This window comes from Octopus bimaculoides, chromosome 1 (assembly GCF_046866305.1).
Source record: "Octopus bimaculoides isolate indiv1 chromosome 1, ASM4686630v1, whole genome shotgun sequence".
In the NCBI taxonomy this organism is placed as follows: Eukaryota; Metazoa; Mollusca; class Cephalopoda; order Octopoda; family Octopodidae; genus Octopus; species Octopus bimaculoides.
Window position 1 is genome coordinate 159,363,131 of NC_142928.1, and position 27,108 is coordinate 159,390,238.

At 37.2% G+C, this 27,108-nt stretch overlaps 6 non-coding genes across 6 annotated transcripts; 4 read left to right on the forward strand and 2 right to left on the reverse strand.

Moving 5' to 3' along the window:
• Positions 1 to 649: 649 nt before the first annotated feature.
• Positions 650 to 762, forward strand: Trnal-caa (transfer RNA leucine (anticodon CAA)). The gene is made up of 2 exons: positions 650 to 687; positions 717 to 762. It is a non-coding gene; the product is annotated as a tRNA-Leu (tRNA).
• A 1,700-nt stretch (positions 763 to 2,462) lies between these two features.
• Positions 2,463 to 2,575, forward strand: Trnal-caa (transfer RNA leucine (anticodon CAA)). The gene is made up of 2 exons: positions 2,463 to 2,500; positions 2,530 to 2,575. It is a non-coding gene; the product is annotated as a tRNA-Leu (tRNA).
• A 3,133-nt stretch (positions 2,576 to 5,708) lies between these two features.
• Trnal-caa (transfer RNA leucine (anticodon CAA)) lies at positions 5,709 to 5,821 on the reverse strand. The gene is made up of 2 exons: positions 5,784 to 5,821; positions 5,709 to 5,754 (listed from the first exon to the last, which is right to left on the reverse strand). It is a non-coding gene; the product is annotated as a tRNA-Leu (tRNA).
• Positions 5,822 to 7,521: 1,700 nt separating this feature from the next.
• Trnal-caa (transfer RNA leucine (anticodon CAA)) lies at positions 7,522 to 7,634 on the reverse strand. The gene is made up of 2 exons: positions 7,597 to 7,634; positions 7,522 to 7,567 (listed from the first exon to the last, which is right to left on the reverse strand). It is a non-coding gene; the product is annotated as a tRNA-Leu (tRNA).
• Positions 7,635 to 11,612: 3,978 nt separating this feature from the next.
• Positions 11,613 to 11,725, forward strand: Trnal-caa (transfer RNA leucine (anticodon CAA)). Its single transcript has 2 exons — positions 11,613 to 11,650; positions 11,680 to 11,725. It is a non-coding gene; the product is annotated as a tRNA-Leu (tRNA).
• Positions 11,726 to 13,425: 1,700 nt separating this feature from the next.
• Positions 13,426 to 13,538, forward strand: Trnal-caa (transfer RNA leucine (anticodon CAA)). Its single transcript has 2 exons — positions 13,426 to 13,463; positions 13,493 to 13,538. It is a non-coding gene; the product is annotated as a tRNA-Leu (tRNA).
• The last annotated feature ends 13,570 nt before the right edge of the window (positions 13,539 to 27,108 follow it).

Sequence of the window (27,108 nt, forward strand, 5' to 3'; positions counted from 1 at the left end):
TCCCTGTTTAATTATATCATTATTCCCTAGTAAGGGTTTAGGGTTTTAGGGTTAGGGTTAAGGTCATGGCAAAAATAATCATAACCCTAACCGTAATCCTAAAACTAACCCTAACTCTAAAACCCGAATCTTAACCCTAAAACCCTAAAGCTAAAATCAGTACAAACGCACGAACGATGTCATAAATAACAGTGACAAACGAAATATATTCCGCTGATAGTTGTTGTTGGCAACGGATAGTTTTTGTTGACAAACAACGGCACTAATTTTATTCAAGGGAAAGGATCCCCTGACAACGTTGTTTACATTCCATGGCGTAATTGTTTTCACCTCAATAGACGTCAGTGATTGGTTGAAATTACAGAAATACGACAATTTTTTACATGAAATAACTTCGAATGTAAAATTTTTTTATCTGTTCTATAACACAAAATATACAAGTATTCGAAGTTTGAAAGTGTTTCGGTACAAAAAACACTACATAAAAAAATGTTGCCTGTCAGACCAAAAAGATCCTCTATTTATATTATATGAACATGATGTCTGGAATAATAGTTCAAATATATATTCTATTGGTTAAAATATAGACAGTACAGTTGTGACATTGTCAAACACATTCCAATTAAAATTTATTGCGTAAATACCAGTTGTCAGGATGGCCGAGTGGTCTAAGGCGCCAGACTCAAGATATAATTCCTTAACCAGAACGTTGAGTATTCTGGTCCATGAATGTGGTCGTGGGTTCGAATCCCACTCCTGACAGCAATTACTTTTTATTGGTCTATTTTTCTCTTCTGGATATCTTCTGGGTCTTTTTGTTTTATATATTTACTTATTTATTTCTCTCTCAGTCTCATAAACTGTTTTCGTGAATACATTTCGCTTTCTGTTTTCGAATCGGCATTGTTTGACGTATTCGATGCCATATGGTGACAAAAGGAAGAAGCATGTCTCATAATTACATATATCTATGGTAATTTTTATCTCCCTTTTAACGTAAATGTATCACAGGAGCACCACAATACCGGAGTAATCACCGTGAGAAAGTCTCTTAGATATACGTCAAGTGCAGAATAACACAGAGATATCGGTAGCATATGAGAATTGTCAAGCGCCAACACGGCATGTTGACCAAATCTCTCTTACGATAAATATATACACTACTGTGTATTCAGCCACTGGTGTCGCTAATAGCCGACAGGCCGGCCCGTTAAACGTTAGATATTAGCGGCGGAAGCAGCATTATTACAGAATGGCAATCTTTATGTCCTACTTAACGCGGGTGTATTATAGGAGAGCCGTAATACAGCAAACAGTATTCACTCTGCGAGACTGATGAAATGTAAGTCACACTGAAATGACGTGATACAAGTGTTCGTTACCAGTGCTTGACAATTCTCGTCTGCTCTGGATATCGTTGTGTTTTTTATACACAAGACACATATACGAGAAGCTTTCTCAACGTGAATACTATAGTAAATCCACGTTAAGTAGGATATAAATGTTGCTATTCGGTAATAATACTGCCACCGTTGCCAATATCTAATTTCCAAATATCTATCCTTACTTCAAATGTAACCATACTGAAATATACTTTCGAGATTATGATTCCCCGTAAAGAAGTGATGAGTCTATAAACAGAAGGATTACCTTTCTGATTTAATTTAGTCTTACCAATTACGATTCATTTAGAATCAGTCATCTGCTATCACTGAGATAATGATTTTTGAATGGGTTAATTGTCTATCAAGTCGTTTTTTCTGAGTTTGCATTTCCCCATTTAAAGACGTTAGGCCAATTCAAGAGAAATTTATTTTGTAGTTTATTATTGTTTATATTTTGAATCACATATAGATGGAGGCACAGAAATCTTTTAAGTGCTTAGAGCCTCTATGGGTTTTAATCCGGCCTTGGGTATTATGGTTATGAAAGTTTAGAAAAGCAGGTAGATAATTATAGGAAGAAAAATGAGTTCTGAGAACGCTGTTAAATTCGTCAACAGAAAGTTACACTTTGATTTCCATCAATGTTATTGATGATCATTTTCGATTTTACGACAGATGCTGAAACGTTTCTAGCTTTAAAGGTACCGCGAAAGGCTTTTTTGGAAGCTCTGCCTTCCGAGTTTTTTTACAGGGCTTGGAAAAACTGAAGGACCGCTGCAATAAGTGTGAAAATCTGAGAGGGGGATATGATGAATGTTATTTTTCATAATTGACACACCTGTATTTTCTTTTAATCAAAGCCATGGACTTTTAAGTACCACCTGGTAAATTAAGACGTGATAATAATTTGCATCGAAAAACTTAGTAGTTAATTTGCTAATCACAAATTGTATTTGATATTTGTTTACATGTCTGTGTCTCGCCATCTACATTCTATTTAAAGTACATGAACATGATATGCGGAATAGTAGTCCATCGAGCACATTTCAATTTAAATCTATTCCATTATCATCAGTTGTCAGGATGGCCGAGTGGTCTAAGGCGCCAGACTCAAGGTATTATTCCTTAACCAGAGCGTAGAGTATTCTGGTCCACGAATGTGGGCGTGGATTCGAATCCCACTCCTGACAACCGCATTCTTTTATTATTTATTTTACTCTTCCACATATTTTCCGACTCCATTATGTAATTGATATATGTTTTTATTAATTTTCCTCTCAGTTTCATAAACTGTGAACGTAAATGTACTTTGTTCTCCCCGCTTTCGAATAGGTATTGTTTGATAGATTTGGTGCGTCAATGTGACAGAATGGAGAAACATTTCTTATAATTGAATATTTATCACTTTACATCCTGATTTCAGATATATATAGAAACACTGTATGTAAGCATATATATATATGTGTGACAAAGTTATTTAAATAAATTTATTTCCCATAATAATTTTGCATCTCTATCATATATTAGTATAAAAGTTTACTAACAACTTGAAATTCGTTTCCTTTTTCACACTGTTTTCCCGATTGCATCATGTTTTCCGAATCCAAATTGACATTGGATGGCAGATCTGTGCAGAGTGTGAACAGGTTTTGTTTTATTAGATATATATTTTTACATACAGATTTCAAATCACATCATAAGTAGTCTTGATCTAGAACAGTTTTGAGGTTATAATCGCCAAGAAAGAACTTAAAGGTCTAAAAGCAGAAAGATCTCCTTTTCGACCGAGTATAATAAATTACGCTGTGCGTATCTATGTGTGTAACAATTTTAGAGTTCGGATTCTAGAGTTAGGGTTAGTTTTAGGGTTAGGGTTAGGGTTAGGGTTAGGGTTAACAGTCTAGTTAGGGTTAGGGTTAGGGTTAGGGGATTAATACAATATACACCGTTACAGCGCTAACTGTTTTCAACTGAATAGACGTCAGTGATTAGTAGAAATTATCGAAATAAGACAATTTTTTACATGAAATAAATTCGAATACAAAATTTTTTTTCTGTTCTATAACACAAAATAGATAAGTATACGAAGTTTGAAAGTCTTTCGGTACCAAAAACACTACATAAAACATAAATGAAAACTGGTGCCCCCGTTTTGAAATAAATCCTCTAACATGGCAAAATATCTCCAAAAATTAACTAGACATGAAATACAAAGAAATTATACATTAACGAATAAGATTTAAATATAGAGATACACGATCCAGCTACGGAGTAAGGTTACACATAGTGGGATTTGGTGTTAGGAAGTACAAAGATAAATATTTAATCATAAGACATGATCTTTATTTTGTTATCATATATTGCCGAATTTGTGAGCATATACCGATCCGAAAGTGGAAAACAAAAAATACATTTACGAGAACAGTTTGTGAAAATGAAAACGAAATTAGTCAGTTTATACAAATAAGTGGAGAATGCGTAGATGGGAAAATACAAGTTGGAACTGGAACTCGAACCCACGCCCATGTTCGTGGACCAGAATACCCTTTGCTCTAGATAGGGAATTACACCTTCACTCTGGCGGGTCACGTGGACAACTGGTATTCGATGGACGAAATAAAGCGGAAAGTACTTACCTATGCCATTGCTACTCTTCGCTGTGTTCAAACAAAAGACATTGAATATCCAGCCTACAGTACTATTAATTAATATAGAACATTTGTATATTTCTTATTTCTAGAATTTAATTAAAATGTCAATGTCAATATAAAGGACACAAAAACAAATACAAAACTCAAATTGTGAATAGCAAAATAACAGCAAAGATTTTCACATGAATTTCTTAAATGCTAAGCGTTGTTTCACTACAACTTAAGGTCGAAAATGATGATCACACTGACAAAGATCAAAACAAGTATCTCTCTCTTGATAGGCGAATAATAACATCACACTGGGAACACATGTTTCCCTCTCCAAAGTTAGGTATTAATTTCTATAAGATTTTACTGAAATATCGGTTTCAAATTTTGGCACTAGAGCAGCAGGTATTGGGGAGGGAATAAGTTGATTACATCAATCCGTCTTCAACTTTTATTGATCCTGAAAGGATGAAAGGCAAAGTCAACCTTGGTGGCATTTGAACTCAGAGCGTAAAGATGGGCTAAATGCCGCAAAGCATTTTGTCCAGCGTGCTAACGATTCTGACAGCTCGCCACCTTAGATTTTGTTAAAATATTCTTTTCTGCTCTAAACAAAAGGCCCGAAATTTTAGTGGAGGGAGCCAGTAGATTAGACCGACTACGGTACGCAACTGGTACTTAATTTATCGACTCCGAAAGGATGAAAGGCAAAGTAGACCTTGGGGAAATTTGAACTCGGAACGTAAAAGAGACGAAATACCGCTAAGCATTTCGGCCGGCGTGCTAACGTTTCTGCCAGTTCGCCGCCTTAGATTTTATTAAAATATTACAACTGTAACATGTTGAATTATTTAATACAATTTCGTTGTCTATATGAGTTTGTGTAGAGTGTGGTTCTTCATATTGATATCTAATACAGCAAAATATACCATCTTGATCATTTTAAAACATAACAGCACCGATGTGTTCTTGCATAAACAACGTCAGAAGCAACAATGATGAACGACTGGCAGACTATAGTTTGCAAGGCGAAAGTACATGACTAATTTTAACATCTAATGCATCGAAGCTGACAAGATCCAACTCGGTCGAAAAGGAGATCTTTCTGCTTTTAGACCTTTAAGTTCTTTCTTGGCGATTATAACCTCAAAACTGTTCTAGATCAAGACTACTTATGATGTGATTTGAAATCTGTATGTAAAAATATATATCTAATAAAACAAAACCTGTTCACACTCTGCACAGATCTGCCATCCAATGTCAATTTGGATTCGGAAAACATGATGCAATCGGGAAAACAGTGTGAAAAAGGAAACGAATTTCAAGTTGTTAGTAAACTTTTATACTAATATATGATAGAGATGCAAAATTATTATGGGAAATAAATTTATTTAAATAACTTTGTCATACATATATATATATATGCTTACATACAGTGTTTCTATATATATCTGAAATCAGGATGTAAAGTGATAAATATTGAATTATAAGAAATGTTTCTCCATTCTGTCACATTGACGCACCAAATCTATCAAACAATACCTATTCGAAAGCGGGGAGAACAAAGTACATTTACGTTCACAGTTTATGAAACTGAGAGGAAAATTAATAAAAACATATATCAATTACATAATAGAGTCGGAAAATATGTGGAAGAGTAAAATAAATAATAAAAGAATGCGGTTGTCAGGAGTGGGATTCGAACCCACGCCCACATTCGTGGACCAGAATACTCTACGCTCTGGTTAAGGAATAATACCTTGAGTCTGGCGCCTTAGACCACTCGGCCATCCTGACAACTGATGATAATGGAATAGATTTAAATTGAAATGTGCTCGATGGACTACTATTCCGCATATCATGTTCATGTACTTTAAATAGAATGTAGATGGCGAGACACAGACATGTAAACAAATATCAAATACAATTTGTGATTAGCAAATTAACTACTAAGTTTTTCGATGCAAATTATTATCACGTCTTAATTTACCAGGTGGTACTTAAAAGTCCATGGCTTTGATTAAAAGAAAATACAGGTGTGTCAATTATGAAAAATAACATTCATCATATCCCCCTCTCAGATTTTCACACTTATTGCAGCGGTCCTTCAGTTTTTCCAAGCCCTGTAAAAAAACTCGGAAGGTAGAGCTTCCAAAAAAGCCTTTCGCGGTACCTTTAATGCTAGAAACGTTTCAGCATCTGTCGTAAAATCGAAAATGATCATCAATAACATTGATGGAAATCAAAGTGTAACTTTCTGTTGACGAATTTAACAGCGTTCTCAGAACTCATTTTTCTTCCTATAATTATCTACCTGCTTTTCTAAACTTTCATAACCATAATACCCAAGGCCGGATTAAAACCCATAGAGGCTCTAAGCACTTAAAAGATTTCTGTGCCTCCATCTATATGTGATTCAAAATATAAACAATAATAAACTACAAAATAAATTTCTCTTGAATTGGCCTAACGTCTTTAAATGGGGAAATGCAAACTCAGAAAAAACGACTTGATAGACAATTAACCCATTCAAAAATCATTATCTCAGTGATAGCAGATGACTGATTCTAAATGAATCGTAATTGGTAAGACTAAATTAAATCAGAAAGGTAATCCTTCTGTTTATAGACTCATCACTTCTTTACGGAGAATCATAATCTCGAAAGTATATTTCAGTATGGTTACATTTGAAGTAAGGATAGATATTTGGAAATTAGATATTGGCAACGGTGGCAGTATTATTACCGAATAGCAACATTTATATCCTACTTAACGTGGATTTACTATAGTATTCACGTTGAGAAAGTTTCTCGTATATGTGTCTTGTGTATAAAAAACACAACGATATCCAGAGCAGACGAGAATTGTCAAGCACTGGTAACGAACACTTGTATCACGTCATTTCAGTGTGACTTACATTTCATCAGTCTCGCAGAGTGAATACTGTTTGCTGTATTACGGCTCTCCTATAATACACCCGCGTTAAGTAGGACATAAAGATTGCCATTCTGTAATAATGCTGCTTCCGCCGCTAATATCTAACGTTTAACGGGCCGGCCTGTCGGCTATTAGCGACACCAGTGGCTGAATACACAGTAGTGTATATATTTATCGTAAGAGAGATTTGGTCAACATGCCGTGTTGGCGCTTGACAATTCTCATATGCTACCGATATCTCTGTGTTATTCTGCACTTGACGTATATCTAAGAGACTTTCTCACGGTGATTACTCCGGTATTGTGGTGCTCCTGTGATGCATTTACGTTAAAAAGGAGATAAAAATTACCATAGATATATGTAATTATGAAACATGCTTCTTCCTTTTGTCACCATATGGCATCGAATACGTCAAACAATGCCGATTCGAAAACAGAAAGCGAAATATATTCACGAAAACAGTTTATGAGACTGAGAGAGAAATAAATAAGTAAATATATAAAACAAAAAGACCCAGAAGATATCCAGAAGTGAAAAATAGACCAATAAAAAGTAATTGCTGTCAGGAGTGGGATTCGAACCCACGACCACATTCGTGGACCAGAATACTCAACGTTCTGGTTAAGGAAGTATATCTTGAGTCTGGCGCCTTAGACCACTCGGCCATCCTGACAACTGGTACTTACGCAATAAATTTTAATTGGAATGTGTTTGACAATGTCACAACTGTACTGTCTATATTTTAACCAATAGAATATATATTTGAACTATTATTCCAGACATCATGTTCATATAATATAAATAGAGGATCTTTTTGGTCTGACAGGCAACATTTTTTTATGTAGTGTTTTTTGTACCGAAACACTTTCAAACTTCGAATACTTGTATATTTTGTGTTATAGAACAGATAAAAAAATTTTGCATTCGAAGTTATTTCATGTAAAAAATTGTCGTATTTCTGTAATTTCAACCAATCACTGACGTCTATTGAGGTGAAAACAATTACGCCATGGAATGTAAACAACGGTGTCAGGGGATCCTTTCCCTTGAATTAAATTATATATATATATATATATATATATATATATATATATATATATATATAATGCATATATATGTACATATACGTATTTAATGCGTATGTATATATACAATGTGTGCATATGTGGTCGGATTGAGCTGAAAATATGCACACCTATATCAAAGTGCTGGCGAGTTTGCATGGCAACTTTAAGTTAGCTCAATTGAAAGGCGTGGATTCTAGGGCAAAATTCCTCATTTTTTAATATGTGGCCCGTGTAGACCCGAATGAAATCGGGTTATAGTAACCAAATAAGTAAAACAATGAAAAACTATGCCAATTTAATCCCGAGCAAGGCCGGGTATCTCTGTAAGTCTACTACTTATTTGTGAAAAGGACGGACGTTGTCTCACAAGGAGTTGTGCTGGCAAAAGTGTAGTAAATGTGATGGGATTGGGCTGAAAATTTGCACACCTATGTCAAAAGTGATAGCGTGTTTGCATAACAACTTGAGTTTGCTCAATTTGATTTTGCTCTAGGGCAAAATTCCTCATCTTTTAACATGTGGCCCGCGTAGACCCGAATGAAATCGGGTTTATAATACCGAAACAAGTAAAACAATAATAAACTATTTTAATCAAGAGCAAGGCCGGGTATCTCTGCTATTCTAATATATATTTGTGAAAAGGGCGAACGTATATTCGATCCAATAATATATATATATATATATATATATATATATATATATATATATATATATATATATATCAACCGCAACAATTTTTTTTTATTTTTATTCTCTTGTTTTATTTTATTTATTTATTTATTTATTTATTTATTTATTTATTTATTTTGTCTTTGGTCAGTAAGTGTTATTTTCTATTTGCTTATCTAGACATCTAAAGAAAATTACTACTATTCTCTTCAAGCATTTCTCTTGTGATCTGGACATCTATGTTTTGAAACTGACCCATTTTCTATTACATTTCAGACACATTCAGCGCTGAGCTGCTGAAGCAGAAGTATCGTGACAGCTTATATTCTGCTCAATACAACAGATTTGCTTGTCATTTGCTTGGCCTTAACAGCTTAAGCATGCCCCTTAGTGGCTGACAATATATGCATCCCTGATCATGAGCAGAAGTAGTGGGGGAGCATCATAGCCACGTGTTGAGAAGGATTCTTTGGGATTTAAATAAACGTAACAAAAGCAAAGTTTGAAGGTAATATTAGCCATTTTTCATCCTTTGTAGGGGTAAGCAAATTGGAAATAACAGTTCCTACCCAAGGACAAAAATCGTCTTACACAGTGTAATATTGAGAACCGATTCAAAAATTAAGGTCTCGCTGAGAGTAGATGGTTGATTCTAAATGAATCGAAGTTGCTGGAAAGTTAATACGTCCCATTTATAGATTCATCTCTTCCTTACGAGGAAACATAACCTTGAAAGTATATTTTAGTTTTCTCATATATAGAGCGATTTGGAGTCAGTATGTATGAGGATAGATAAAAAGACATTTATCACCATAGTGCACCGAGACTGAGAGAAAATTTAAATAACAATATATGCGAGCCGGAAAACATGTGGAAGAGTTTAATGAAGAAATAGCTATCGAGAGTGGGATTCGCACCAACGCCCAAGTTCGTGAACCAGAATATCCTATATTCATGGTTAGGTAATTACTCTTTGAGTCTGGAATCTTAGACCACTCGGCCATACTGGCAATAGACTATAACGACATAAATTTTAATTGTAATGTGTTTAACAATGTTACTGGCGTACTTTCTATATTTTAAACATTAAAAATATATATTTGGACTACTATTCCAGATATCATGTTTACATACTATAAATAGAATGTAGATAGCGAGACAGGATACATGCAAACAAATATCAAATATAACTTGTGATTAACAAATTAACCACCGAGTTTTCCAATGTAAATTATTATCAAGTCCCGTACGTTGGTTAGCAATAAGGTAAAGTCGAAACAATGACAGAAATCAAAATGTATCTTTCTACTGACTAACAAATATTCTACCAACAACATCGTACTGAGAACACGTTAACTACTCACAAATTAAATATAAATTTGAATTTTTTCTACACTTTCACCACCAAAAGACGCTAATGTTTTTCATGGAATTTCCACATATCTTTCTGTCTATTGTAGATTTTCGTTTCTCTTATTGGTGTCTAACATAGTAAAATATTCCGTATTACTTCTATGTCTACCGAAAAAAAAATGATAGAATACGTAAAGAATTATGACTTAACGAATGATGTTTAAATATAATCAATAAAGATCTAATGACGGAATTTTTGTGCAGGGAAAAACCGGCGCAAATTCTCTTCAGCCACATTCTATTATTGTTTTGTAAATGTGAAACCACAGTAGACAAAACATCGCAAAACGTTTGGGGTATTTACAAAAACTACGAAATAATACAGAAAATTCCCAAGAAACAGGGAGGTTATCCGTGGAAAGAAAAACCTACGAAAAGACCACGGTAACCTCTGTCATTTTAATGTCACAAATTACATTACACACTTTTATTTACGAAAGGAAAAAAAAAAAAAGTAACTCTCTAGGTTTACCGTTTTATAGAATCATGATCAAGGTGGCTTCGTCATTTATACGTGCCATTCTTGCTACATGTATCCATCTTTTTTCGAAACAGTTGCTAGACAACACTTGCCTCTCTACTCTCACCTTCCTTTTCAAGTGATACTTGAAAAAGTTGATGAGAGATTGACCAGAGAGGAAAGTGTTTGTCTCTAATCCTTTCAGACGCGTCCACCAGATACATTCTTTCGCCATAGCCACAAGTACTTAACAAAAATTACTTCTTAATAAGTTATTTCATGTTAAAGTTGTCGTATTTCTGTAATTTCAACCAATCACTAACGCCTATTCAGCTGAATACAGTTACTGCTCTTTTTATAAACAATAATTTTTACCGGTGTTAAGAGTGTTATTCCCTGTTTAATTATATCATTATTCCCTAGTAAGGGTTTAGGGTTTTAGGGTTAGGGTTAAGGTCATGGCAAAAATAATCATAACCCTAACCGTAATCCTAAAACTAACCCTAACTCTAAAACCCGAACCTTAACCCTAAAACCCTAAAGCTAAAATCAGTACAAACGCACGAACGATGTCATAAATAACAGTGACAAACGAAATATATTCCGCTGATAGTTGTTGTTGGCAACGGATAGTTTTTGTTGACAAACAACGGCACTAATTTTATTCAAGGGAAAGGATCCCCTGACAACGTTGTTTACATTCCATGGCGTAATTGTTTTCACCTCAATAGACGTCAGTGATTGGTTGAAATTACAGAAATACGACAATTTTTTACATGAAATAACTTCGAATGTAAAATTTTTTTATCTGTTCTATAACACAAAATATACAAGTATTCGAAGTTTGAAAGTGTTTCGGTACAAAAAACACTACATAAAAAAATGTTGCCTGTCAGACCAAAAAGATCCTCTATTTATATTATATGAACATGATGTCTGGAATAATAGTTCAAATATATATTCTATTGGTTAAAATATAGACAGTACAGTTGTGACATTGTCAAACACATTCCAATTAAAATTTATTGCGTAGGTACCAGTTGTCAGGATGGCCGAGTGGTCTAAGGCGCCAGACTCAAGATATAATTCTTTAACCAGAACGTTGAGTATTCTGGTCCACGAATGTGGTCGTGGGTTCGAATCCCACTCCTGACAGCAATTACTTTTTATTGGTCTATTTTTCTCTTCTGGATATCTTCTGGGTCTTTTTGTTTTATATATTTACTTATTTATTTCTCTCTCAGTCTCATAAACTGTTTTCGTGAATATATTTCGCTTTCTGTTTTCGAATCGGCATTGTTTGACGTATTCGATGCCATATGGTGACAAAAGGAAGAAGCATGTCTCATAATTACATATATCTATGGTAATTTTTATCTCCTTTTTAACGTAAATGTATCACAGGAGCACCACAATACCGGAGTAATCACCGTGAGAAAGTCTCTTAGATATACGTCAAGTGCAGAATAACACAGAGATATCGGTAGCATATGAGAATTGTCAAGCGCCAACACGGCATGTTGACCAAATCTCTCTTACGATAAATATATACACTACTGTGTATTCAGCCACTGGTGTCGCTAATAGCCGACAGGCCGGCCCGTTAAACGTTAGATATTAGCGGCGGAAGCAGCATTATTACAGAATGGCAATCTTTATGTCCTACTTAACGCGGGTGTATTATAGGAGAGCCGTAATACAGCAAACAGTATTCACTCTGCGAGACTGATGAAATGTAAGTCACACTGAAATGACGTGATACAAGTGTTCGTTACCAGTGCTTGACAATTCTCGTCTGCTCTGGATATCGTTGTGTTTTTTATACACAAGACACATATACGAGAAACTTTCTCAACGTGAATACTATAGTAAATCCACGTTAAGTAGGATATAAATGTTGCTATTCGGTAATAATACTGCCACCGTTGCCAATATCTAATTTCCAAATATCTATCCTTACTTCAAATGTAACCATACTGAAATATACTTTCGAGATTATGATTCTCCGTAAAGAAGTGATGAGTCTATAAACAGAAGGATTACCTTTCTGATTTAATTTAGTCTTACCAATTACGATTCATTTAGAATCAGTCATCTGCTATCACTGAGATAATGATTTTTGAATGGGTTAATTGTCTATCAAGTCGTTTTTTCTGAGTTTGCATTTCCCCATTTAAAGACGTTAGGCCAATTCAAGAGAAATTTATTTTGTAGTTTATTATTGTTTATATTTTGAATCACATATAGATGGAGGCACAGAAATCTTTTAAGTGCTTAGAGCCTCTATGGGTTTTAATCCGGCCTTGGGTATTATGGTTATGAAAGTTTAGAAAAGCAGGTAGATAATTATAGGAAGAAAAATGAGTTCTGAGAACGCTGTTAAATTCGTCAACAGAAAGTTACACTTTGATTTCCATCAATGTTATTGATGATCATTTTCGATTTTACGACAGATGCTGAAACGTTTCTAGCATTAAAGGTACCGTGAAAGGCTTTTTTGGAAGCTCTACCTTCCGAGTTTTTTTACAGGGCTTGGAAAAACTGAAGGACCGCTGCAATAAGTGTGAAAATCTGAGAGGGGGATATGATGAATGTTATTTTTCATAATTGACACACCTGTATTTTCTTTTAATCAAAGCCATGGACTTTTAAGTACCACCTGGTAAATTAAGACGTGATAATAATTTGCATCGAAAAACTTAGTAGTTAATTTGCTAATCACAAATTGTATTTGATATTTGTTTACATGTCTGTGTCTCGCCATCTACATTCTATTTAAAGTACATGAACATGATATGCGGAATAGTAGTCCATCGAGCACATTTCAATTTAAATCTATTCCATTATCATCAGTTGTCAGGATGGCCGAGTGGTCTAAGGCGCCAGACTCAAGGTATTATTCCTTAACCAGAGCGTAGAGTATTCTGTTCCACGAATGTGGGCGTGGGTTCGAATCCCACTCCTGACAACCGCATTCTTTTATTATTTATTTTACTCTTCCACATATTTTCCGACTCTATTATGTAATTGATATATGTTTTTATTAATTTTCCTCTCAGTTTCATAAACTGTGAACGTAAATGTACTTTGTTCTCCCCGCTTTCGAATAGGTATTGTTTGATAGATTTGGTGCGTCAATGTGACAGAATGGAGAAACATTTCTTATAATTGAATATTTATCACTTTACATCCTGATTTCAGATATATATAGAAACACTGTATGTAAGAATATATATATATGTATGACAAAGTTATTTAAATAAATTTATTTCCCATAATAATTTTGCATCTCTATCATATATTAGTATAAAAGTTTACTAACAACTTGAAATTCGTTTCCTTTTTCACACTGTTTTCCCGATTGCATCATGTTTTCCGAATCCAAATTGACATTGGATGGCAGATCTGTGCAGAGTGTGAACAGGTTTTGTTTTATTAGATATATATTTTTACATACAGATTTCAAATCACATCATAAGTAGTCTTGATCTAGAACAGTTTTGAGGTTATAATCGCCAAGAAAGAACTTAAAGGTCTAAAAGCAGAAAGATCTCCTTTTCGACCGAGTTGGATCTTGTCAGCTTCGATGCATTAGATGTTAAAATTAGTCATGTACTTTCGCCTTGCAAACTATAGTCTGCCAGTCGTTCATCATTGTTGCTTCTGACGTTGTTTATGCAAGAACACATCGGTGCTGTTATGTTTTAAAATGATCAAGATGGTATATTTTGCTGTATTAGATACCAATATGAAGAACCACACTCTACACAAACTCATATAGACAACGAAATTGTATTAAATAATTTAACATGTTACAGTTGTAATATTTTAATAAAATCTAAGGCGGCGAACTGGCAGAAACGTTAGCACGCCGGCCGAAATGCTTACCGGTATTTTGTCTCCTTTACGTTCCGAGTTCAAATTTCCCCAAGGTCTACTTTGCCTTTCATCCTTTCGGAGTCGATAAATTAAGTACCAGTTGCGTACCGTAGTCGGTCTAATCTACTGGCTCCCTCCACAAAAATTTCGGGCCTTTTGTTTAGAGCAGAAAAGAATATTTTAACAAAATCTAAGGTGGCGAGCTGTCAGAATCGTTAGCACGCTGGACAAAATGCTTTGCGGCATTTTGCCCATCTTTACGCTCTGAGTTCAAATGCCACCAAGGTTGACTTTGCCTTTCATCCTTTCAGGATCAATAAAAGTTGAAGACGGATTGATGTAATCAACTTATTCCCTCCCCAATACCTGCTGCTCTTGTGCCAAAATTTGAAACCGATATTTCAGTAAAATCTTATAGAAATTAATACCTAACTTTGGAGAGGGAAACATGTGTTCCCAGTGTGATGTTATTATTCGCCTATCAAGAGAGAGATACTTGTTTTGATCTTTGTCAGTGTGATCATCATTTTCGACCTTAAGTTGTAGTGAAACAACGCTTAGCATTTAAGAAATTCATGTGAAAATCTTTGCTGTTATTTTGCTATTCACAATTTGAGTTTTGTATTTGTTTTTGTGTCCTTTATATTGACATTGACATTTTAATTAAATTCTAGAAATAAGAAATATACAAATGTTCTATATTAATTAATAGTACTGTAGGCTGAATATTCAATGTCTTTTGTTTGAACACAGCGAAGAGTAGCAATGGCATAGGTAAGTACTTTCCGCTTTATTTCGTCCATCGAATACCAGTTGTCCACGTGACCCGCCAGAGTGAAGGTGTAATTCCCTATCTAGAGCAAAGGGTATTCTGGTCCACGAACATGGGCGTGGGTTCGAGTTCCAGTTCCAACTTGTATTTACCCATCTACGCATTCTCCACTTATTTGTATAAACTGACTAATTTCGTTTTCATTTTCACAAACTGTTCTCGTAAATGTATTTTTTGTTTTCCACTTTCGGATCGGTATATGCTCACAAATTCGGCAATATATGATAACAAAATAAAGATCATGTCTTATGATTAAATATTTATCTTTGTACTTCCTAACACCAAATCCCACTATGTGTAACCTTACTCCGTCACTGGATCGTGTATCTCTATATTTAAATCTTATTCGTTAATGTATAATTTCTTTGTATTTCATGTCTAGTTAATTTTTGGCGATATTTTGCCATGTTAGAGGATTTATTTCAAAACGGGGGCACCAGTTTTCATTTATGTTTTATGTAGTGTTTTTGGTACCGAAAGACTTTCAAACTTCGTATACTTATCTATTTTGTGTTATAGAACAGAAAAAAATTTTTGTATTCGAATTTATTTCATGTAAAAAATTGTCTTATTTCGATAATTTCTACTAATCACTGACGTCTATTCAGTTGAAAACAGTTAGCGCTGTAACGGTGTATATTGTATTAATCCCCTAACCCTAACCCTAACCCTAACCCTAACCCTAACCCTAAAACTAACCCTAACTCTAGAATCCGAACTCTAAAATTGTTACACACATAGATACGCACAGCGTAATTTATTATATAAACAATATATGCGTATAAATTACGATTAAACCGGATGAAATATGTCACAGGGAATAACATTTTTATGACCGCCCAGCAGTAACTCTATTGAGCTGAATAGACGTCAGTGATTGGTTGAAATTACAGAAATACGACAACTTTAACATGGAATAACTTGCGATGTACGTTTTTTTTGTTAAGAAGACTAAGAGTAAAAGATGTTTTATATGACACATTCTACCAGTGTCCCAAGTTTCAAAGTGTTTCGTTAGTGTTTCGTTAAGAAAATACTGGTGCCCCCGTTTTGAAATACATCCATGTTAGACACTGATAAGAGGAACCAATCTCCACACAGCATTAAAAAGATATCAAAATTATAAAAAGCGTTCCACGTTAACACCTAGATGAGTGCTCCAGTTGTAGAGAAATTCTGTAGAGGAATATGTTATGTCTATAATCATGAAGCCTCGGTGCTGAGGTTACATGGTCTTTAGACGTATACCTCATTATTCTACAGGATTTCTAATGTCTCAGCAACAGGGTCTAACAGGGCTGTAAGTACTTTGGTTGCTATGGTGGAGTACATGCGTAGCTATTCCATCAGTCATTAGTTAAAGCTCTCTGGTTTACGGCCAGTGTGATCCGATGCAATATTCCCATTTGTACAAGGAGCTATAATACATCACTTAAATCAGTGCTTCTTAACATTTTATTTCTTTTTGTAACACCTCTCTTTTAAGTAGTTGTTATGCCTCGCACTGGAGGCGCTATGGCCTAGTGGTTAGGGCAGCGGACTCGCGGTCATAGGATCGCGGTTTCGATTCCCAGACCGGACATTGTGAGTGTTTATTGAGCGAAAACACCTAATGCTCCACAAGGCTCCGGCAGGGGGTGGTGGCGAACCCTGTTGTACTCTTTCACCACAACTTTCTCTCACTCTTTCTTCCTGTTTCTGTTGTGCCTGTAATTCAAAGGTTCAGCCTTGTCACACTGTGTCACGCTGAATATCCCCGAGAACTACGTTAAGGGTACACGTGTCTGTGGAGTGCTCAGCCACTTGCACGTTAATTTCACGAGCAGGCTGTTCCGTTGATCGGATCAACTGGAACTATCGACGTCGTAAGCGACGGAGTGCCAACAACAATGCTTCGCACTCACCTAAGTGTCAAGTGCGTTACCACGACTAAAATAACTTAACATGGATGTTAATTTATAAATTTTACTCAAAATATGGATTGTATTAGCTTTTAACTGCTGTCTTCTAATGCCCAGCAAAGTTCTTGGGGGCGGTACCGCCTACGTTGAGAACCTCTGACTTAACTATTTATGACAGTTTATGACTTATGTATATATCAATACACGCATTCATCGTATGGTGGGGCAGGAATTGTAATCTGGTGTAAAGTGGACTTGTTTGTTTTCTTCGGTGGAGAGGAAGAGATAGGAAGTGGTTAGGACAAAGGAAAGGAGAAAGTTGTCGGAGGGATGGGGGTGAAAAGCGGTCTCGAGAAGGTGCCGCCGCTACCATATTCTATCTGTACTATATTCTGTTAGAATTAGTAGCCCCAAACCTCCCTCAAATTGATACAAGAAATCCTTGATCTCTAATATCACTTATACTGCCTTCTCCCAATTCCTCCTACCATCATTACCACAACCTCCATCGCCACAGTTGCACTGTGTCCACACCACCAGCATCTCAATCAACACCGCTACACACTCCCCTCATATTATTATCTGCACCACTGGGATCGCATTCTCTCCATCTATATATATGCACTACAGTCACAATTTTTAGCACCTTAACGCTACGTCAGTACCACCAGTTACACCACTAGCTCTACTACCAGTTCCATCACCACCGTTCCAGATCCCCACTCCACCATCAACAGCACCAGCGCTATCGCCGCCATCACCACCATCACGAAGAAGACAACGACGGTGACCGCCGCCGCCACCACCGCCGCCGCCGCCACCACCGCCGCCGCCACCACCGCCGCCGCCGCCGCCGCCGCCACCACCGCCGCCGCCGCCGCCGCCGCCGCCACCGGCGCCACCAACACCAAGGCGCCGAGAAACACAATTTTGGAACGCTTGTTTTGTTCTTTTGATGAGCATTTCCCGAGGCTTCAGACGCCAGAAGAGAAAAAAGAACAGAGTAGCGCGTGCTCACACAGTGACAGGAACGCAGTGGCTGTAAACGTCACAAAGACGGCGATTACAGCTAATAACAGCCCTCTCACCACCACCACCACCGCCGCCACCACCACCACCACCGCCGCCACCACCACCACCACCTTAACGCTACGTCAGTACCACCAGTTACACCACTAGCTCTACTACCAGTTCCATCACCACCGTTCCAGATCCCCACTCCACCATCAACAGCACCAGCGCTATCGCCGCCATCACCACCATCACGAAGAAGACAACGACGGTGACTGCTGCCGCCACCACCGCCGCCGCCGCCGCCACCACCGCCGCCGCCGCCGCCGCCACCACCTTCACCACCACCGCCGCCGCCGCCACCGCCGCCACCGCCTTCGCCACCACCGCCGCCGCCGCCGCCGCCGCCACCACCACTTTATATGAAAAAACACTGGCTTCGTTCATTTACAGATCTCAAGCAAATTGACGACTTAAATAGAATAAATGTAATGTTTTATTCCTCATCATATGTCCACAATCGTGTGATTGTTTCTGAATAATTCTTCTTTGACATTTAACTGACAAGAGAAATATTTTTATAATGTAATACCATATATCAAGCAGCATGGCTTATCACCGATAGGGAATACGTGTGTATGTATTTACGCGTGTGTGTGTATACACACACACGCACGCACGCACACACATATGTTTATATGTATGTAATATATATTACATATATATACGCATATATATACGCACATATAGACATATGTATGTATGTATGTATATGTGTGTGTGTGTATACATATATTATATTATATATTATATATACTCATGTATATATATGTGCACATATATAAACATACACAAGTACACACACAAACACACACACATACCACGCACACACACATACACACACACGCATACACGTAAAAGTGTTCACATAGCCAAGTATCGACTCATTTCCTAATATCAAGAAATGCATGTTTGTTCATTGTTCATAACGAAATTAACAAGCAAAGATGATAAAGACACGGAAAGATAAAAATAAAAATAAAAATAAAGGCGGAAAATAGCGGAAAAAGGGAAAAAAGAAAGCCAAAGACAGACAATAGTTTCTTTACGTCTAGAAAGATTTTCTTTCGGTTAATTTTGTGTATCTTCACTGGGAATTATTTATTTAAAGAAGTCTACTTCCATTTTATAAATTAGACTCTATAGTTGCCTACATTTCGACTGAGGGTACCAATATCTTTTCCTCATTTCCTCGTACTGTTAGACGAAGAACAAGGCCTGACACGGTAACGTCTATGTCCTCAAAGTAAAGGAATTTATCAAAATCGAGTATGAATTCCAGTATGGTTGATATTTAGGCTCACGTGATATTAAGCACACACTATTATTTTAATCTTTCACTTAATTCAAATCTAGTGCGTGTTCTATCGGGTTCTATCGGGCTCTTGTTAACCCCACCCCACATTCATCCATATACGACGGGTTCCACACAATTTCCGTTTACTAAATTGACTCACAAGGTATTAATCGACCCAGGGCTACAATAGAAGACTACCCAAATTGCCTGGCATTGGGACTGAATTCAAACCCACCTACTCGCATAGCAAACTTTTAAACTTCATAGCTATGTTTGTGCCCTATATCTATGACTACATTAGTTAGCATTTTCTTCCTTTTCTCTAAGACGGTTAGTGTAAGCAAAGGGAGAGTTATGACTACCTTTTCGAGCAATTCGATCGAGCAACGGAGCTGTGGTTCTCTCACTGATTCTGTTTGAAAAAGTAAGTGGGCTAGAGATGAGTGTTTACAACAGGTTAGGGGATTGGTAGAAATGATAGGGTGTCGGTAGTAGGAATTTTCAATACGTCTGCTCTCCTTTATCACTGATTCATACATCATTGATCCGAGACAATACAGTATGCTCATTGTGAACTGAGCTTCGCTTGTCACGAATTTATCGGTAAAAACACTGAACGGCGAACGCGCGCCTCAGTGACCATTCACAAAGCTCGGGACAACATGGGATTTCGGAAATATGTTCTATTATTAATTTATCACTGATTCATTTAGCACGCTGTTTAGGGAACCAAAAGCCGTGATGATAGCTCGTGATGATGTTTATATTCAAATCCTGCGGAAGTCGACTTTACATTGAATATTTCCGGAGTTGATAAAATAAATAGAAGTCAAGTACTGGAGCCGACTGAAGAAATTGTGACTTCTGCCTACTCTCTTCTCTGTTTCCGTTCTGTACAGTACATAGACCCATCTTTGGATTCTTCCCGCAGTACACATTTTTAGTTCTTTACTTGTTTGAGTCATTAGACTGTAGTCATGCTGGAGCATCGCCTTGAAGAATTTAGTACGGACACCAGCACTTAGGTTAAAATCTGATCTATCGGTTCCTATTTGCTAAGTTACAAAGACGTAAACAAACTAACACCGGTTGTAGAGTGGTGCGTGAGCAATGCATACACGTGTGCAAGCGTGAACTCTCTCTCCCCTTCTCTCTCTCTAACACACACACACACACACACACACACACAGAACGGGATTTCGCACCAAATTCATTCATAAAGGCTTGGTTGGTCCGAGGATATAGTAAAAAACACGGCATTTTGTTCGACGCTCTAGCGATTCTGCCAAATTGCCACCTTCTGACTATCGGGATCAATAAGTTCTTATTTCTTTATTGCCCACAAGGGGCTAAACATAGAGGGGACAAACAAAGACAAACAAAGGGATTAAGTCGATTACATCGATCCCAGTGCGTAACTGGTACTTAATTTATCGACCCCGAAAGGATGAAAAGCAAAGTCGACCTCGGCGGAATTTGAACTCAGAACGTAACGGCAGACGAAATACCGCTAAGCATTTCGCTCTGCGTGCTGACGTTTCTGCCAGCCCGCCGCTTTAAATAAGTTCTGTCCTGGTCGAACACATTTAGGTCAAAAGCATTTAGGTCGTCACCATCTCATCTTATTTTCAGCCAGTGATCTACATTTTACACCTTTTGTTAAAAAATTATTATAACGGTAAGATAAGGGTTGAGATACATTCAGTTGCTATTTCTAGCAAGTCGAGTCTTATAGAGGCCTCAAATACTGGGGCCAATTTGATTGACCATAGCCCTCCCCTTATATGGTTTATATAAGAAATTATCATTAATCGTGTTTGGTAGAATCAGACAGAAAAAAAAAATTAGCCAATAATTGTTCTTAATCTTATTTCATTGCCAGAACCCTTGTAAATATTTTCTACAAAACCACTAGATTTTTCTAGAAATATGAAGAAGAGAAAAGTTTTTTAGAGATTTTTTTTTCGATTCATCCACTGTTCACACACAAAAGGTAGAACAGTAGATTATACAACTGTGAAATAATGCTTAAATCTAAATTTAGATCACTACTAAATATGTTATCTATTTAGAAAGAAAGCCAGCAAAAAAGTATACCTGGTCCTGGCTGGCTCCCCATTCAAATAATTTCTCATACACTCTAGAAATTTGAAACTTGTTTGTCGAAAGAAACACATTACTGCTTGTTGTAGTTCTGCAGATTAGTTATAAATTAAAGGGAGATAAATTTATTCAAATTAAGAATACGTAGTTTTAATGAGTTACTTCCCTTGACAAACCGAAATCTAGAATGACATCAGTTTAAATTCTTTATGGCGACAAGATGTTATCATTATCTTCTGGGGTAGAAACAAGGCAGCGAATCGGCAAAATCGTTAATGCGTACGAGTTAGTTCCTTGGGTATTTCTTCCGATTTTTATCATTCTATGTACTATCCAACCGAATTAGCTTTGACTTTCGCTCCTCCGACGTCGATAAAATAAGATACGAGGCAGGTACACAGGGCGTTATCGTCGATTTGCATCCCCCACCTACCTCTCATACGATCAAAACTGCTGAGCTTGTGCTTAAATCAGACACAATTATCTATTCGGATAGTTGTTCCTAATTTTATTTCACCGCGAGACCATTGTACGATTTTCAGAACAATTGCAGCACCCCTCTCTATATTTTACAGACAAATCCCGTCACCTTAATTTTAATCGAACATTAAATGAAACAAAAATAGTTTTGTGCGCGCGGGCGAGCGTTTATATTTGTCCTCCACCCGCTTGAAAACCGGTGTTGGTTTATTTACGTTCCGTAATTTAATGGTTCGGTAAAAAAGACCGATATATTAAGATAAAATAAATAACGGATTTAAAAATAAATACCGGCATCGATCTCTTGGACGAAAACGCTTCAAGGCGGTGCCCCAGGCTGGCTGCAGTCTGAAACAAGTAAAGGATTAGAATATAAGACAAATTTTTATTAAATTTTATAAAATGACACCTTATCTCGCGTTGCCTCTGAAATTTTATTGAGGAGCCCAGTTTGAGAAACCATGTTCTTGAAGATGCATATGTTAAGTAACCTTTGGGTCACTCACTGCTGAGAATGAAACTTCTGTGGGTTCAAGCAGAATCAGCCAGATTGTTAGCGTGATTTGGTCGGTACCATCGATTCCTGTACTTGATTTCTCCTGCGTTTAATAATCTGGGTCCTAGTCGTTATTTGTTGCTGTTGTTTAATTCTATATAACCCTACTTGAAAAAAAAAAAACCCCAAAAAAACAAAAAAAGAAAAAACACGATTAAATGTATTCCAGCTGTGACTACATTGTTAAATGTAAACTGCATTTTTAGGATGGTAAGATGGGGTTTCAGGAAGATTATTTAAATAATTATTTAAAGATTACTATCACGGTTTATAGTCATAATCTTAAAAATGTCTTTAAAACGTTTGACAGATGATTGTTTCTAATTTAGGCACAAGGCCAGCAGTTTTAAGGAGAAGAGTTAGTCGTTTTGGTGGGAGGAAGGTCAATCGATACCATCGATTTTTGTACTTGACTACTGAAATGATAAAAGGGGAAACTGATCTGAGCGAGATTTGTACGCAGAACGAAATTATATACGCTGTACCGACACAGTAACGATTTTCTCAATGTTGCACGTCAATTAGCGCAGGCTGTTGTACATTAACTTGGTGACTCTTTCTTTACTTGGTATATGCACAAAGGCAAATATAGTGAAAGCTATGCTTGGTTGAGGATGGTCATAATAAATCAGGCCCAAAGTCATCTCCTGTGCAAACCGTAACATAGCTATTAGTTATTAATAGCGTATTTCTTACAGCGCTTAAATATTTATAATTTTCGGCTACTGATCAGCCTTCCTGAAGTAAATACTGGTATTAACGATAGGTCGAAATAGTATCTTTGAGGAATTATGGGTTCCTCCAACAAATAAACCATTTCACACCTGTCATAATGATACACGCTACAAATTGAATTGTGTGTTAACAACGAAGGCGGCGAGCTGGCAGAATCGTTAGCATGTCAGGCAAAATGCTTAGCGGCATTTCATCCGTCTTCACATTTTACAGTCAAAATCCGCCGAGTTCGATCTTGTTTTTCATCTTTTAGAAGTCGATAAAATAAGTACCTGTTAAGGACTGGTGTCAATTTAATCGACTTTCTCCCATCCACCGCAAAAATGTTGGTCTTGTGCTAAAATTTGAAACCGTTTTCGCGTTAACAATAAAAAAAAAAAATGAACAAGAGCATTAACTCTATTAAACGTTTTCCAAAGTCGCTTCCCTTGTTATTGAACTCTACCTTTTAGTCATTTCAAGTCGGGGATGACACGTTTTTGTTTGCAAATCCTTTATACTGTGGCAATAAGAAAAATAAAAACGTAGGAAACGTATATAAATATATATATTATTTTGCTTAAAAGAGTTCCAACACTGTCTGTTTTTTATGTTTTATTTATATTCCTGCAGAACTAATGTGGGGTATAGAATATGGAATATACAATATATAATATGATATACAATATACAATATAAAATAAAATAACATAAAAATGGATGGCACCATGAAAGAAAGTATTGAATGTAGATGAAATATTGAGTGTGCAATATAAAGGATCAAATATATAAATATATAAATATAAATATATATATATAAAGGCGACTCGAGTTTCAGGGCTATTTCCCTTCGTCATGGACGGTATGACAGACTATATATATATATATATATATATATATATATATACATTCTTTAAATGTGATAGCTTCCTGGTAATTAATCGATATTAATTAATATATGATTTTTTACCCTATTTTTTAATATATACACACATATATATATATATATATATATAAGAGAACCATCGGTCATGAATGACTATGGGATTGCACCGAGACAGTTAACCTCCGAGTCAGAAGCCCGGGAAAGGTTGTTTATGGAAGACCAGCAGCCGCCCTTGCTTACCAGCCAGGAAAGAAGCTTGCTTCTCAGGCACATGGTTCCGGGTTCAGTCTCACTGTGTGGCACCTTGGGCAAATGTCTTCTACTATAGTCTCGGGCCGACCAAAGCCTTGTGAGTGAATTTAGCAAATGAAAACTGAAAGAAGCCCGTCGTATATATATATATGCGATGGGTAGATTGTCGCCATTTCATGTATGTGCATTGTTTGTTTTTGATTTTGTCGACTACACAGTATAGTGGGGTCAGTTGGACATCGCCTATGAGAAAAACAGCACCATGACGCAATTCACTCAGCCAGAAATTTGGAAACGACATGCTGTACTGTTTGGCATTCAAGCCGGAAGCTCCAATACGAACATTTCAGAGTGTTTGAGTGTCAATTTGAGGACAGTGTACAGGATTCGGAAAGAGTGATTACGAAGGTACAGCAGCTCGGAAAACTCACTCTGATCGTTCTGATAAGAAAAGAACTCCTGGATTTGTTGGTGAGATCCAGGCCATGATTGACAACGATCCCTCCAAGTCAATCAGGTCCGTCGTCAGGGACATGGGAGTGTGTGAGTTTCTTATCAGGTAGGTAGTGCATGGAGACATTCGGTATTTCTCATACAAGATGAGAAAGGGCCAATTTTTATCCCAAGCTATCAAGAAGAGGAAAGATCGCGCTTCGAAGCTTTTAAACAAACTCAAAAATCCCCTCCAACTGAACATGGTTTGGTTTTTCTCAGGCGAGAAAAATTTCTGCCAGGATCAGATATTGAACACACAGAACAACCGTTGCCTTGCCGTGCTCCCAAAACATGTACCGAGAGTGATAAAGATAAAACGTCTGCTCAACATCATTTCTTATTTCTTTATTGCCCACAAGGGGCTAAACATAGAGGGGACAAACAAGGACAAACAAAGGGATTAAGTCGATTACATCAACCCCAGTGCGTAACTGGTACTTATTTTATCGACCCCGAAAGGATGAAAGGCAAAGTCGACCTCGGCGAAATTTGAACTCAGAACGTAACGACAGACGAAATACCGCTAAGTATTTCGCCCGGCGGGGTAACGTTTCTGCCAGTTCGCCGCCTTAATCGAAATTACTTTCTTGCCAACCCAGTATATATCTCTATATCCTTTACTTTTCATCTTTTACGTGTTTCAGTCATTTGACCGTGATGATGCTGGGACACCTCCATGAAATTTTAGATGAATGTATCGACCCCAGTACTTATTTTTGTTTAAAGTCTGATACTTACTCCATCGGCCCCATTTGCCGAACAGCTAAGTTACGGAGACATAACATACCAGCACCATTTGTCAAGCTGTGGTGAGGAACAAACACAGACACATACACACACACACACACACACACACACACACACACTCACACACACACACACACACGTGTATATATATATCTTCCCTCTCTTATACCCACCCTCTCTCCTCTCTTCCTCTCCCCTCCCATACCCATCTTCCCCCTCTCTTACATCCACCTTCCCCTTCTCCCTCCTCGTCAACACCCCCTCATAAGCTCATCCCACCACACCCCAACACACTCCTACTCTACCTTCCCACTCCACCCCATCCAATTCCTTACACCCACCACCCACCCCTACCCACATACCCCACCCTACCCACAGACCCCTACCTCTACCCCACCCTCAGCCTAACCCACACTCCACCCATGCCTTCCCCACCTCCCAACACCCTCACATCACACCACACCCATACCCTCGCATCACACCACGCACACACTACAACTGACCAACTACTTTCTCCCTTCCTCCCTTCCCCATTTTCACACTACATACGTCAAGAACACCAGCATTCTACCTCCTACACACAGCCCCTCGTTCCCGATCACCGTTTGTTATCTCCCCCTTTCTTAGCTCTCCTGAAAAAAGAATTTCTAACTTCCGGTCAGCCATTGTTATGATCGGCCATTATTATGATTGACCGTTGACTGAACACTATTCAATTTTTTTCTCCGTGTTTTTCTCCTTGTCTCCGTATTCTTTCTGTTGAAGAGCGTGTGTGTGTATGTGTGTGTCTTTATTAACCACTGGGAAAAGGAAAGGAAATATCGTGTAGGGAACGTAACTAAATACTATAAGGCATACTTCTCCCACCTCCACTCCACCGATTCTGACACTTCATGACCGCGACGGCGACTCTTAGGATTACCTGTAATTTATAGCAAAGCGCTTTATCCGTCAAAAGAAGAGAGTGTGCACATGGAATGGAGACAGTGTTACGTAACAAAAATGATTGTATCATTTATAGGAGGGGGGAGTATAACTTACAGAAGGTTAATGAGGCAATAGTTCATAGAATTACGATACTGCAACTTGTACATGGCTAGTGGTTAGAGCGTCAGGCTTACAATCATGATTCTCGGACCGGATTGTATGTGGTGTTCTTGAGCAAGACACTTTATTCCACGTTTCTCCATACTGCACGCTCTAATATGAATTATTGAATTATATGGAATGCAAGGTGACACTCTGTCCATTTTCACTGTTCAGTCTATTCTTGGTACGTCTGCAAAGTGGAGGCAGGCAAGATGGATTCAGTTAGAGTATGATAGT